This window comes from Ochotona princeps, chromosome 8, assembly GCF_030435755.1.
Source record: "Ochotona princeps isolate mOchPri1 chromosome 8, mOchPri1.hap1, whole genome shotgun sequence".
NCBI lineage: Eukaryota > Metazoa > Chordata > Mammalia > Lagomorpha > Ochotonidae > Ochotona > Ochotona princeps.
This window is the reverse complement of record NC_080839.1, coordinates 28,432,598-28,445,048: the sequence shown is the minus strand read 5'-3', so window position 1 is coordinate 28,445,048 and position 12,451 is coordinate 28,432,598. Positions and strand designations below refer to the sequence as shown.

General features: G+C 35.2%; 1 protein-coding gene across 4 annotated transcripts in view; it reads left to right on the top strand.

The window, feature by feature from the left end:
• NRXN1 (neurexin 1) overlaps positions 1-12,451 on the top strand; it is a 1,084,317-nt gene that overhangs the window by 592,538 nt on the left and 479,328 nt on the right. The gene's annotated exons all lie outside the window — the stretch shown is intronic.

Below are 12,451 nucleotides of genomic sequence, written 5' to 3'. Positions count from 1 at the left end.
TGTATTTACATATACGTATACACATATTGTATATAGGCAAACAGACACTCACATAGTTACAAGCGTTGTCCTCACCACGCAGGGCAGCCTGTACGCAGCAGTGATGCACAAAGAGTGTCTAAGATTAAACTAAATGCATATTCAGATGCCTTAAAACTGAAGGTAATTTACAAAATAGAGCCATTTAAAGGTGTTTATAAAATTCTTAATTAAGCTTTAAAATCCCTCTACATTAAAATGTATACATTCTTTTCTCTTTGCACTAATATGCCTCTGCCATCGTATGTCGTCTGATTCCTGTCTCTCTAGAATGGCAGTTCACTAAAGAATCTGAAGCTCTTTTAGGAAAGGAAGCATCAGAAGTTTTCCTCTGGAAGGCAGAAAAGTAAGGCAGTGAATCAGGCCTTTGAATTTCAGATTCTTCTGGCCTCCCACAAAAACTACTGTCCGTGCATTATTTTTTCACATTTGATATTTCTGCATTTCAGTATTGGGTCTGAAGTTTCTCTCTGGAAATAAATATTGTTCTCTAGGCATGGCTGAATAAAAGTATATACATAAAATGGGAAAGAATATTACATAGAATTTTAAAAAGGTATTTGAAGCTTATTGCTTTAACTCTTGACATAGATTCAACAGAACCACAGGAAAATACCTGTGCTGACTAACAAAAGGGCAGGTAGCCATTAGGCACATTTGCCGAATTAGTTAGGATTAGATATATGTCTAAATCTGAATTTTCTTGAAAATGATGTGATCTGCCATATGTCTTTTGTTTTAATGTCATAACTTGTTCAGTGAAAAGGAACATAACAGCAAAGACACCGATATCCTGCACTTTATTGACATCTTCCTAAAAGGTAACCTTTAGCATTAAAAAAATCTGATTTGAAAACCAGCCTAATGTGTCATCCAAACTCAGACTACATGATCAGAACCAAACTGGAAGCATCTCTGTGGTTTCTAGATGTAACAGGAGAGGTTAGACACCGATCTGCTGTTAGAAGGATATGTTGCTTTCATTGTTGTTCTCCCAGAATGTCTCTTGAATTATTTCTTCCTCTCTAATTAGAACATCACATTCTTTCATATTAACAATTTATTCAAAAGAAGCTATCACTCACCTGACTTAGTTGTCTTTCGCTAATTTGGCGTCTCATCTGAGGACTGTGAAATAACTTAGAGCAAACACTAGAATGTTTCTAGTCATCTTATTTCCATAATAAAGACAGACTTGGACAATGTCAATACTTTAGTGTGCTGGACATTTTAGAATGCACCCTTTTGGTTGATGGTCCTTGACTATAAAATACATACAATATTCTTGTAGTAAAGAATGAGGCAACCAAGAAATTACACACTTGGCAGGAAGCATATTATCTTCATATTTTATAACTAGAACATCCAAATATCTCATTCACTCTTTTTGCACATATTAACTGCTTTCTTTGTACATCACAGCTCAAAACGTTCAAGTCTTTAGGGAAGGACTGTAAATTTCTATAAATTCTATGTGCATCAGAGAAAATATATTGTGTCAGTTATGGTGGTGGCACTAGAAATGGACACCACTTAAAATGTATCATACTATAAAAATGTCCAAGAGTTTAGGGCATCTATTCTCTGTTCTTTGGCATGGGTCAGGGACTGAATTTGAAGTAGATTTTTTGTGGGAAAATGCAGAAAAAATAACTGCTTCCCTCAGGGAAAATGAAAGAGAAGATTTTTACAAGCCTGACCTCTGAAGAATCAGCACATTAGATGTGGAAATTGTCCTGCTAGAACTCAGTTATGCCTCTGATACTTCTCTCTGTTCACAAACAGATGTCATTGTGTGTTGGGAGGTGTGATTGTGGAAAGCAAGATTCAACACACTGTTGCTATAGAATTTGTGCAAAATACATATGCTTTTAAAAATGCATTTGAAATAGATTAAAAGTAGGATTTTTTTTGTTGCATTCAGTGAAGCTTAAGAAAAGGTGTTTTTGTCTTTATCTGAATGTTGATACCAGGATAATAGCTGTTTTAATTAATAAAAAGTTAATGGAAATAAAGAATAAAATGAGGAATCATCTCACTTTGGTTAAATGACCAGGAAAAAAGTTTAAAAATTCTAGTGAAGATGTGGGAAAAGGAGAAATCCTTGTACACTGTAGGTGAGAATATAAATTAGGATAAGCTTTATGAAAACCAGCATGAAGATTCCTGAAGAAATCAAAAATAGAGCCACTATATGATATAGCAATCACTTTACTGAATATATATCCAAAGAATATGAAGTAAGTATGTCAAAAAAAGATATCTTAATCCCCATGTTTGCTGGAGTCCTGCTCACAAGAAGCATGATAAGGAATCCACCTAATGGGCAGCAACAGAACAATAGGTAAGGATAATGGTGGTGTATGCATTCAGTGATTTTAAAAAGCGGAATTACCTTTAGAGTAGTATTGAGGTATAAAATGAAAACCAAGTCTCTTGTTTCAAGCAAGACGTATAGACCTAGAGATCACAAATTTAAGTGAAATAAGCTAAGCACCAAAGAGAAATGCTGCCTGACTTCATTCATATGTTAAATCTAACATGTTGAACTCAAAAAAAGTAGAAAGCAGAATAGTGTTAGCCAGAGAACAAGAAGCAGATGGGAGGGAGAATTATGGGGCGATTGATCAATGGATACTAAGTTATAGTCAAGGAGAAGCAATATATATATTCCAGCATACTATTAAATAAACATTTACTTCTGGTTAATAATGTTATGTTGCACAATTTAAAATAATTGCTAAACCAGAGGGTTTTAACAGTATCACAAAGAAATGTTTCAGGTGATGGGTAACTTAAATGTCCTAAGTTGAGTATTAAATAATGTATAAATATACTGAGACCTCATATTGTACCCTATAAAGATATTTCATGTAAACGTAAGTTTTTAAAGGCTATCTATACTCTTTGCTTTATTGGAAGGATCAAACTGTTTACCTATAATATTCTCTTGTAGTTACTCTAACTAAAAACCCAGTTGGTGACATTCATAGTTCTTTAAACATTAGCACATTTAGTCTTTGTGCCAGAGTTAGTCGTGCAAGCCTCTCAGGTAAAATAAGTAAAATCTGGAATGTCAACAGTACAGCTTAGAAAATTAGAGAAGGCAGCTTTACCAGAAAGCACATGACTCATGTTTCCAATAATAAATATTGTTTCATTTGTGGCACCACAAGGCCGTGGATACAGTTACTGACTGAAACATTTTAAAAGTCTCTGCAAAAAGTGTCACAGTTTGGTCCACCCAGCATGCATCTTTTACAGCATATATTTTCCATTTTTGAAGAAAATCCATAAAGTGATGTTCAAGGGCCTCTTAGAAAGAGTGGGGCTTCTTGAAAAGATAGGTCAAGCAGCTGCAGTGGCCCTGTCAGGGGTAACCTACAACCTTTATACATCTTCATCCTGGATACAACAGCCTTGGTTGGATATCCTTAGATCTACCTTGAGGAAAGAAAGACTTGCTAAATGTATCATGAAGAAATCATATCTGAGCAAAGCCTAGAACATAAAAGATGTGAAGCTTAACATTATACTCTTAATCTGTATATATGAAGTTTTACATAAGTAATCATAAACTCATTCTGGTCTTCAATACCATTTTTTTTCTGCCTCTCCAATCCCTGCCTCAAGCCTTCTCAACAGACTTCCCCAAAAAGCTATAATGTTCGTTAACCTAAAAGGAGTAAGTAGCAGGTTATAAAGCCAGCAGCTAGATAATAGCTGTTAGTGTCCTCACTGGGTGAGATGAATGCTAATATTTAGCAAGTCATTAGGTGAAACTTGTCAGACGTTAAACATATAGGTTAAGCAAAGGCTTGCATTTCTAGGCAAGATATTGATCTAAAAATGACGATAGTAAGTTTTTTCCCCAAGGTAAATGCTTACCTCCCCAGTTGTTGTGAGTAGTTAGTGGTGTATAATAAAATGAATCATGTTTTGGTGTTTTTTCTGAGGATCCTGACAGAATATTTTAAAGCTAATTATTGCTGTCACACACCAGCTTTGGAGGCAGTTGCATTCTCGTTACCAAGTTTGGAGTTTAAAATTTTTGAAGAACAATACTTGTTATGGCCTGAAATGATGGCATATATGACATCTTTCCCAGCAAGACTTCCCTTATTATTGAGACCCAGTCGCTTGTTTCCAAACATTTGGGAAGTTTTATGTCATCAGTGAACAAATTTCTCACTTTTTACTAAGTACATTAGAGAGTATGCATGAATTAGAAAGAGGGATGTTTCCTCTATCACTGATAGTGGTTTGTATAATGATAGAATACTCAAGTTTAGCAAAGAGGGAAGAGCCTTTGTTAGTACCAGTTAGTCAGGTTTTAGTATAAATAAAAATCCAAGGCTTAAACTCATTGGATCTGGGTATTACATTTGTGAATTCTCGACAAGGCGTAGTCATAACTGGGTATGTACAAGGGGTCAGTAGAAGTTATCTGTTTAATTAAATCAAGTAATGCTTACTGCTTTGTGGATGAAGAAAACATTCTAAAGTGTCTATGTGACAATGAACTGGAAATGTGCTCCCAAATGGAGATGAGATTTGAATTGCATTTAAATTGGCTTGGGTTCCTATAGTTTAGCTAGGAAAGGAAATGTACTACATAGAGATATGTTTGTTTTAAAGTGTTTTTGAAAAGCAATTTATAATTCTAGCAATAGTGTACAGACTAATGAACACATCCAGTAGAACTGAGAATGTTCATTAAGTCTGGGGAAAATGTTGTGTGTATTTCATGTCTAAAGATATTTCCATGAGTATGACTTGCATATTTCCACTGGGGGCTGTCTTATATCACAGCTTTTATTGTGTTACTCACTATAGTTCTGTAGTTCTGGCTTTGCTGTGGTTAAACCAACAGTTCTCTGAGAAACAACAATTATGAATCTAATCTTCATTTGCACTTAGATAATAATTGATCTTGATTCATTGGCAGTTATGAGATATTTTTCTGTGGTTTTGTGTTTTCAGTATAAGACATAGACTAGACCATCAGGAACCCACACTAGAAATGTAACTGTATGCATCTGACAAAAATGGTAACTTCAACAGGGAAGCAGTTGATCATGTGGTTTGTGAATTGAGTTTTCCACTTCCAAATCTGGATATTTGCTGCTGTAATTGCTAAATTTTTTTCTAATAAATCCAATTTCAAATGCAGACTAATTAAAAACATTGTTTCCTTTCATGGTTTGTCTTTCTTTGTGAAAATATTATTCTGAACTGTAATGCAGTTTCCTCATTAGAATGTTTTATCTTTGTTTTAACTCTAGGCTATAGTTAGAATTTATGAGAACATATACTGGTGTTTTAGAGGAAATTACGTCTTACCACATTAGGCTGTGTGCAATTAGGCTCTCTAACATGTTAGAATCACATATTTGAATGTGCATAATTTTTTTTTAAAAATTGGTTGTCAGTAACTAATGTCTTACACTATAAATTATGCACTGTATTTTATAGCCGGCAAGTTAAGTGGGATGGTTCTCATTATCGTGTGCGCTTGAAGTAAAAAAAAAAAAAAATCCTAGTTCTAGCCCAAATAAGGTCCTTTAAAGAATGGGGGTCAGGAGTAATTCTGGATGTGAAAGCTCCTTAACCAGGGCATATGAAGGCAGGCTAACTAAAGAGCTCAAACTGAAGACGTACAGATTGTATCCACCAGGTACCTCTACAGAGTTTGATTGTTTTTTCATTACACTGATCACAGTCCAGTGCTTTGATCACACAAAATCATTTGTGGCCTGCTTGAATTGCCTGTACCATTATGGGACAGTGTTAAGGAAGATAAAATAAGGAGACAGTGCTGATTTTTTATGATGAATTACGCATCATGCATGGGTGTCTAGTTTGTCTCTTTTTACTTGCGATATACATTTGTTTAGCTACAAAATCCATTAAGTCAGTCTGCTCAGGAATACAAATAAGCTTGTACACATGGGTGATGTCATCCTGTAGATCATCAACATAGTTCAGTGGTTTTGAAGACAGATTGAAAGTTGCTAATTTTATTCATCTTGTGGAAACTCAGATTAAAAAGAGACAGCCTTATGCAAATCAGATTCATGCAGCCCAACTGAATTATATTGTTTCATGTCTGCACTTTCTAAATAATAGACAAGGTAACCATACAGAATGATTCTTTTGAATATTCTGACAAGCATGATTTATGGTGTTCCTAAGATGTATTCTTTTCTTAATAGTCAAAAGAAAGGTTTTACTCTCTTACTGATCTAATATTGCATGAATTTATATTATAATGTAGCTCCATTTAGAAAGTGAAGGGTGAGGGGAGAATGGATGTAAATTATATCCTTATTAAAACATACAACAGGTTTGAAATTGAAAATTGCTATTTTAGCATGCAAAGTAGAAAACCATTTAATTGCTTTTCTTTCAACAGACACAATGCTGAACTTTATAGAACTACAGCACATTATGACCTCAGTATTAAAACCCTTTGACATTATGAATACCTGGAAAAGAAACAGACTTTCATCATTTGACATAAATCACATTAATGTATTTTCCCCCTTCAAATGGCAAGGGATCATTTAGCGTACGATGTGAATAAAAATATGGTAGGACACAAGATTGGAAAAATGCAGCAGCAGCAACAACAAAAACTATTTTGACCTAGGTGACCAAGTGCATCCTTTTCCTGAAGGAATACAAATGTGTTCTTCTTGTATTGATTCTAATTATTAATAATACCATCTTTCATATTAATAAACATCTCTTTTTGGATGATCAAGTATGGTTAACCCAATACCGAATCACCATAGCAAAATGGAGACCAAGGTTTGATACCTGAGCATTTTTAGTAGTCTTTTTTGTTGATTCATCAGTGCGTGGACAGAAAGAGTTTGGGTAATCCTGAAGGTATATGTGTTTGATGGGATATTCTTTATCACAGAATGCTAAAACCTGTTTCTTGGCATACTCTGAATTGACCTCCAAAGGTCCACTAAATACAGAAAATAAATGAAGCTAAGCCTCATGGAAAACAAATGGCTAATCCATATTCTGCATTGGGATCTGCAAACAATTCAGAGACAGCAGGAAAACTCAGTAATAAGCACTCTTGTTTTCAACACAAATAGCTTGGATTATTTGTTTGTGAGCCATTATAGTATTTATTTTTTATTTCCTTCTGGTTAAAACTTGCCGCTTCTTCTGTCCATAGTAATTATTATAATTATTCCATTCCCTCATCTAGTCAAACTGTATTGGTAGAGGAATAAGAATGCTTGCTGCTTGCATCAGTCTATTACGTAGTTCTCTCAAAATCTGTTTATCTTTGTTGTTATCACTCTCTTTAAAATAGATTCCTGCTACACATGTAAGCTTAGCCTGCTTGCAGGCCAAATGGCACTGGGATGCATGGATATAATTTGTGAGGTTCAAGAAGAGTGTTACCTGGAGTGAACTACAGAGTTACTGATACCAAATAAAGTTGAGGTGTCAAAAAGAAGTGTATCAATTTAAACATCCAGACAGTTAAATAATTCTCAGAAGGGAATCTAATAAAAGATGTAATGCATCTTTTTGTATTCATAACTAAAATTTTTTTCCTTCACCATCATACATTATAAGAAATAAAATTTAGGTATTCCCTAATTATTCAAGCAATTGTATCCATGCAAATTTGTACTTTTAATTTGTGCTTTCCTTATCTCTTCTCTCCCTTCCCACTTTTCTTCCTTTCTTCCTTTTTCTCTTTTTGTTTTGAGAAGTAATGAAAATTGGACAAAATATGTATTGGTATACCCAGAATGTCACTAGTGTAATACATATAAATAACAATTACTTGGGTAATAATGTGATGTGTCATGCATTAATACAAATCGGTGTCACTAAAAAGGCTAGCACAAATCTAATGAAATACCTTGTAATGGTCCAGCTGATGTAGGGATGGATTACTGGTTGTACAACTTCACCCATGTAGTGTAACTGCCATATTCCAAGCTAATTTTTGTTGAAACCCCATGAAAAGAGCTAATTCACTTTTGCTCATCCAGGGATCAAAGCAGATCCCAGCTTTCTTTAAAGATGTGAGAGACAGCATGTAATTTTCAAAACCAGAATTACTTCTCCATGTTTATACTGCATCAGTCAGCAGTTTTATCTGCTAAATAATTTTGCAGTAGGAAAAACTTCCTTCAGCTTCTACCATAAATCATATCACCACCATAGTGGCCACCAAAATAGAATCTTGTAACATTAGTAATCTTACTGAAATGCCCACTTGGGGAGCAGGCACTTTTCTTTTCTGGTTAACATGCCTAGTTTTTGTATCAGAAGACCTGACTTCCGATCCCAACTTTGCCTTCTACCTTGCCTTTCCTAGCAATGCAAACCCTGAGTCAAAGAGGATGGCTTAAGTAATTGGGATCCTGCCATCCACAGAGCAGACTAGGATTTCATCCCAGTTCCTGTATACAGCAGCAACCCAGCTCCTGACCTTGTGTAAGTCAGTCAGTCTGTTGGAACTCTCTAATGTCTGTCCTAGTTGGTAACTTAATTTGCCAGTTTGTAATTTTCAATTACCCGGACTCCAACTTAGCTATTAGGATAGTCTTTATTAAAAGCTCGTGACCTTGCCTTTTCACCTAACAGTCCATTTATGTTCTGTGCCTTCTTTGCACTCTACATTTTTCTTTATTTGCCTGAGATTTTTTCATTTATTGGATTTGCAAACTCATTGGGACTTATTGCATATTGCCTCAATGTATTTCTTCCTCATTTCTTTAACTAGTTTTCTAGGTCCAAAATCAGACACTGCTGTCTCAAGAAAGTTCAGCCATATCCTCCCCACTCTGTAGGTCTCCTTCATATGTCAAAGGATTTTTGCATGCGTGTGGAAGTATAATAGCTAGCATCTATGTCAAGACTTCAGGTCCTAAGAGCAGGATATTTGTCATTTGAGTCAAGCAAGATACAAATTCCTGCCAATAAACAGAACACCTCTCTTTGGAAAGGCAGAATATCCACAAGAAGCCTAAAATTTTAACAAATTGTGAAAAACAGTGGCTTCCTTCTTTAGGCTAGGACAATTTTTCAGTTTTTTAACATTAATACTTGAGTGGAAATTTTAGAAAATGAGAGTCACAGTAGGAAGTAAAAAATTATTCTGCTAGCCAATAAAATATTTCATAGCATTCAGCTATATTCCACATAGTTAACAATTCTGTGTAAAATTTTTGTTCTTATTTTATTAACTTGTCTTTTTAGATAGAGAAAGGGAGAGAGGGAAAGATCTTCCATCTGCTTCTTTATTGCACCCACTCACAACAGTCAGAGAAGGGCCAGGTCAAAACCAGGAGCCCAGAACTCAAGCTGTTTTTCCTGCTTGGGTGTCATGGATTCAAGTTTGTGAGCCATTATCTGTTACCCCCACCAACCCCGCCCGCCTCCAACCTTATCTATCCTTATCTATCCACAGAAAGCTGGAATTCAAAACAGAACCAGGACTTGATCCCAGGCTTTGTGGCAGGGGATTTGAGTAGTAAATATGTCTTCTTAACTGCTGAGTCAAATATTCACCCCAAATTCAACCTTCTATTTTTAATATTTAAGTCCCCAACCTGATCAGGAGCACATGGTTCTTGCATGCCTTCTTCCTTCTCTTCTCTTCCTGTTTTGTTTTTCTTCTCCTCCCTTCCCTTTTACTTCCTTCATTTCTTCTTTCTGAGGGTCTAGTAGGGAGGAAGACAGATAAAATAGATGAACTTTTCCTTTAGATCAGAATCTGCTTGTAATGAAAAATGATTCTGTTTCTTTTATGAAAAATTCCGGAAGGTAGAAATGAAATGCAATCACCAATTTTTCACTTATTCAAGGTGGCTTCATTGGGCATTTCCCTCTGTATTTTAGGCAAGACAGTAAAAAGTAAGGTGTTGCCTTTGTGGAAAAAGGGGGTTAAGGTTTCAAAAAATCTTTTCATTATTATTTCCGTCTTCTAAAAATGAGAAACATGGAATCATTTCCCCTGTAGTAAATGAAATTGTTCTTTGGACCTGGGGTATTTGGAAAGGCCATCAGGGGAATCAGGGAATTCAAAACTTAGTGAAGCAGGTGTGGCATCCTGCTGTCACAGTAGGGTCTTCCAGTTCCTTGCATCTTGTTCTCCCCAAACTTTCCCTTTGCTTTCAAGGAGGCTGTTTCTCTCTCTCTCTCTCTCTCTCTCTCTCTCTCCCCACGTTAATTGTTATTTTCCCCCATGATAAAGAGTATCAGCCTTCTTACTGAATATCTTACTTGTGGTTCATTGTGTATCTCCCTCCATTGGAAGGGAAACACAATAAGGGCAACCAATTTTGATCATGACATTTCTTCACCAAGATATCCACATTTGGGTAGGAGAAGGCTGCCAGAGAAAGGCACAAAACTGTTTCCTGTTTGGATAAATGAATTGTGTATGCTATTGGCCTACAACTTTCTGATTCGTAATTGTCCCACCAGAAGTCTTTAAATTCTCCATCTGTTCCACTTTTCCTGCATTCTAAGTTCAAAAAAAACAAACATCTGAGACAGTATTTCTGTGTTATACTTCTTATTTCTTTTCAACTTTATTTTTCCAATACCCTTATCTAAAACAGAAATATGAAGAAGCAATACATATAAAATGATTATTTCAATTTTAAGAATTCTATATTGTGTACAGTTTTGAGTGTTTTATTTGAGAATCATTTTGTACTTGAAATGATCCTATAAAAAACTTTGTGTACACATACATCTACCCCTTAAGAAATGCACACTGCGAGTATTAGGGTTTATACTTGCCAAAACTCTGACTTAAAGGGAATCAGAAGTAATTGTGGGCTCAACCAGCTTCATAGTAAGTTAGCCAAGGAAAATGTTTTGAAGCATATTGATAATCACATTGAATAGATTTGTTTATCTATATTAAATAGTATTCATTCTGAATGTTTTTATGCTCTTGAATAACTGCTAACACATATTCATCCAAATAGGAACAGACAATTCAACAGCCATTAATGCAATTAGTTACTTGATTATTTTGAAATAGTGGCTGATTTTAAAACTTTAAAACTTTTTTATTTTTACACAAATAAATTACAGTTGAGACATTATTTGTTCAGTGTTGCTTATGTCTTCTATGACTTTAACCTGCCATGTCAGGCTAAATATGTGAATGATCAGGACACATCACTGACTGGTTCTTCAGAATGATTGAGAAGCACCACAGAGCATGCATAACATGTTGGAGCAAGGATATCTTCATTGTCGCTTCTAATGGTCACAGTATAAAGCAGCATATTTTCACCAATCCATGGTGTACATTGTCAATGAAGTGTGATGAAAGTACTATGAATAAATTCTACATGGTGCATGACAAAGCACACCTTACCCCATAGCTCTGGATTCTAGTTAATAAAATTTAAATAAAAACAGTTCTCTGCGTATATAATGCTTACATTTAAAATAACTTTAACTGTAATTTGTTTAATGTGAAACTTGTCATTTTAGTTTTATACAAAGATTTTTTAGTTAGTAATAACTGTCTCTTTAAATTCAAAGAAACACTTAAACTCATTCTCCATTCCTTTTTTTTTTTCTAGTAAGACAAGTCTGTCTTTGTTTTGCATTATTGTCTTTTACTGCATCGTGGAGAATTGTGTTTACTGTGTTGCTCCTCCTTCAGTTCTGAAATAGAAGTGGAGGAGTGGACTAGATGATCTATTGGAACAGTTCTAGCAACATTTTATCACAAACACTTTCTGTTGTATGTCAGCATTGCTTCTGAATGTTATATGATTCTTGCAAACTTTGCCAAAAAATCCAGCAGAAGGCTGTCTTCACAATTTCTACAGTTCATGGTTGTAGAAGTATTATTATACAAACAATGAATTTGAAAAGAAGTATTTTTGGAAATTCAAGTGTACTGTCCAATGTTGTATAACTGAAATGTTCTCATTTTAAGTGGCAAATGTACACATTCAAATTTTTTTAGCATATTGTTTAATATTTTTCTGAAGAATGTGATACACTTTTAAACAGTTACAACACATAGCTTGAGGCAGAACATTGTGTAAATCCTAAAGATTTTGCCTGATAAAGAAGGGTAATATTCAGAATTTTTTTTTCCTTAGGTGATTTTTTTTTTACTTGAAAGAACACACAAGAGATAGGGACATGAGAGAGAGAAAGAAAGAGAATGAGACTTTTTCATCCACTGATTCCATTCCCAAATGGCCCTCAGTGGCTGAAGTTGAGCCGATCCAAAGCTGGTGTCCTAGAGCTTTCTCCAGGTCTCCCATGTAGGTGCATGGGCCCAAGGACTTGGACCATATTCTTCTGCTTTCCTAGACCACTAACAAGGAACTGGACCAAACGTGGACCAGATGGGACACCAGAGAGCACACATATGCTATGT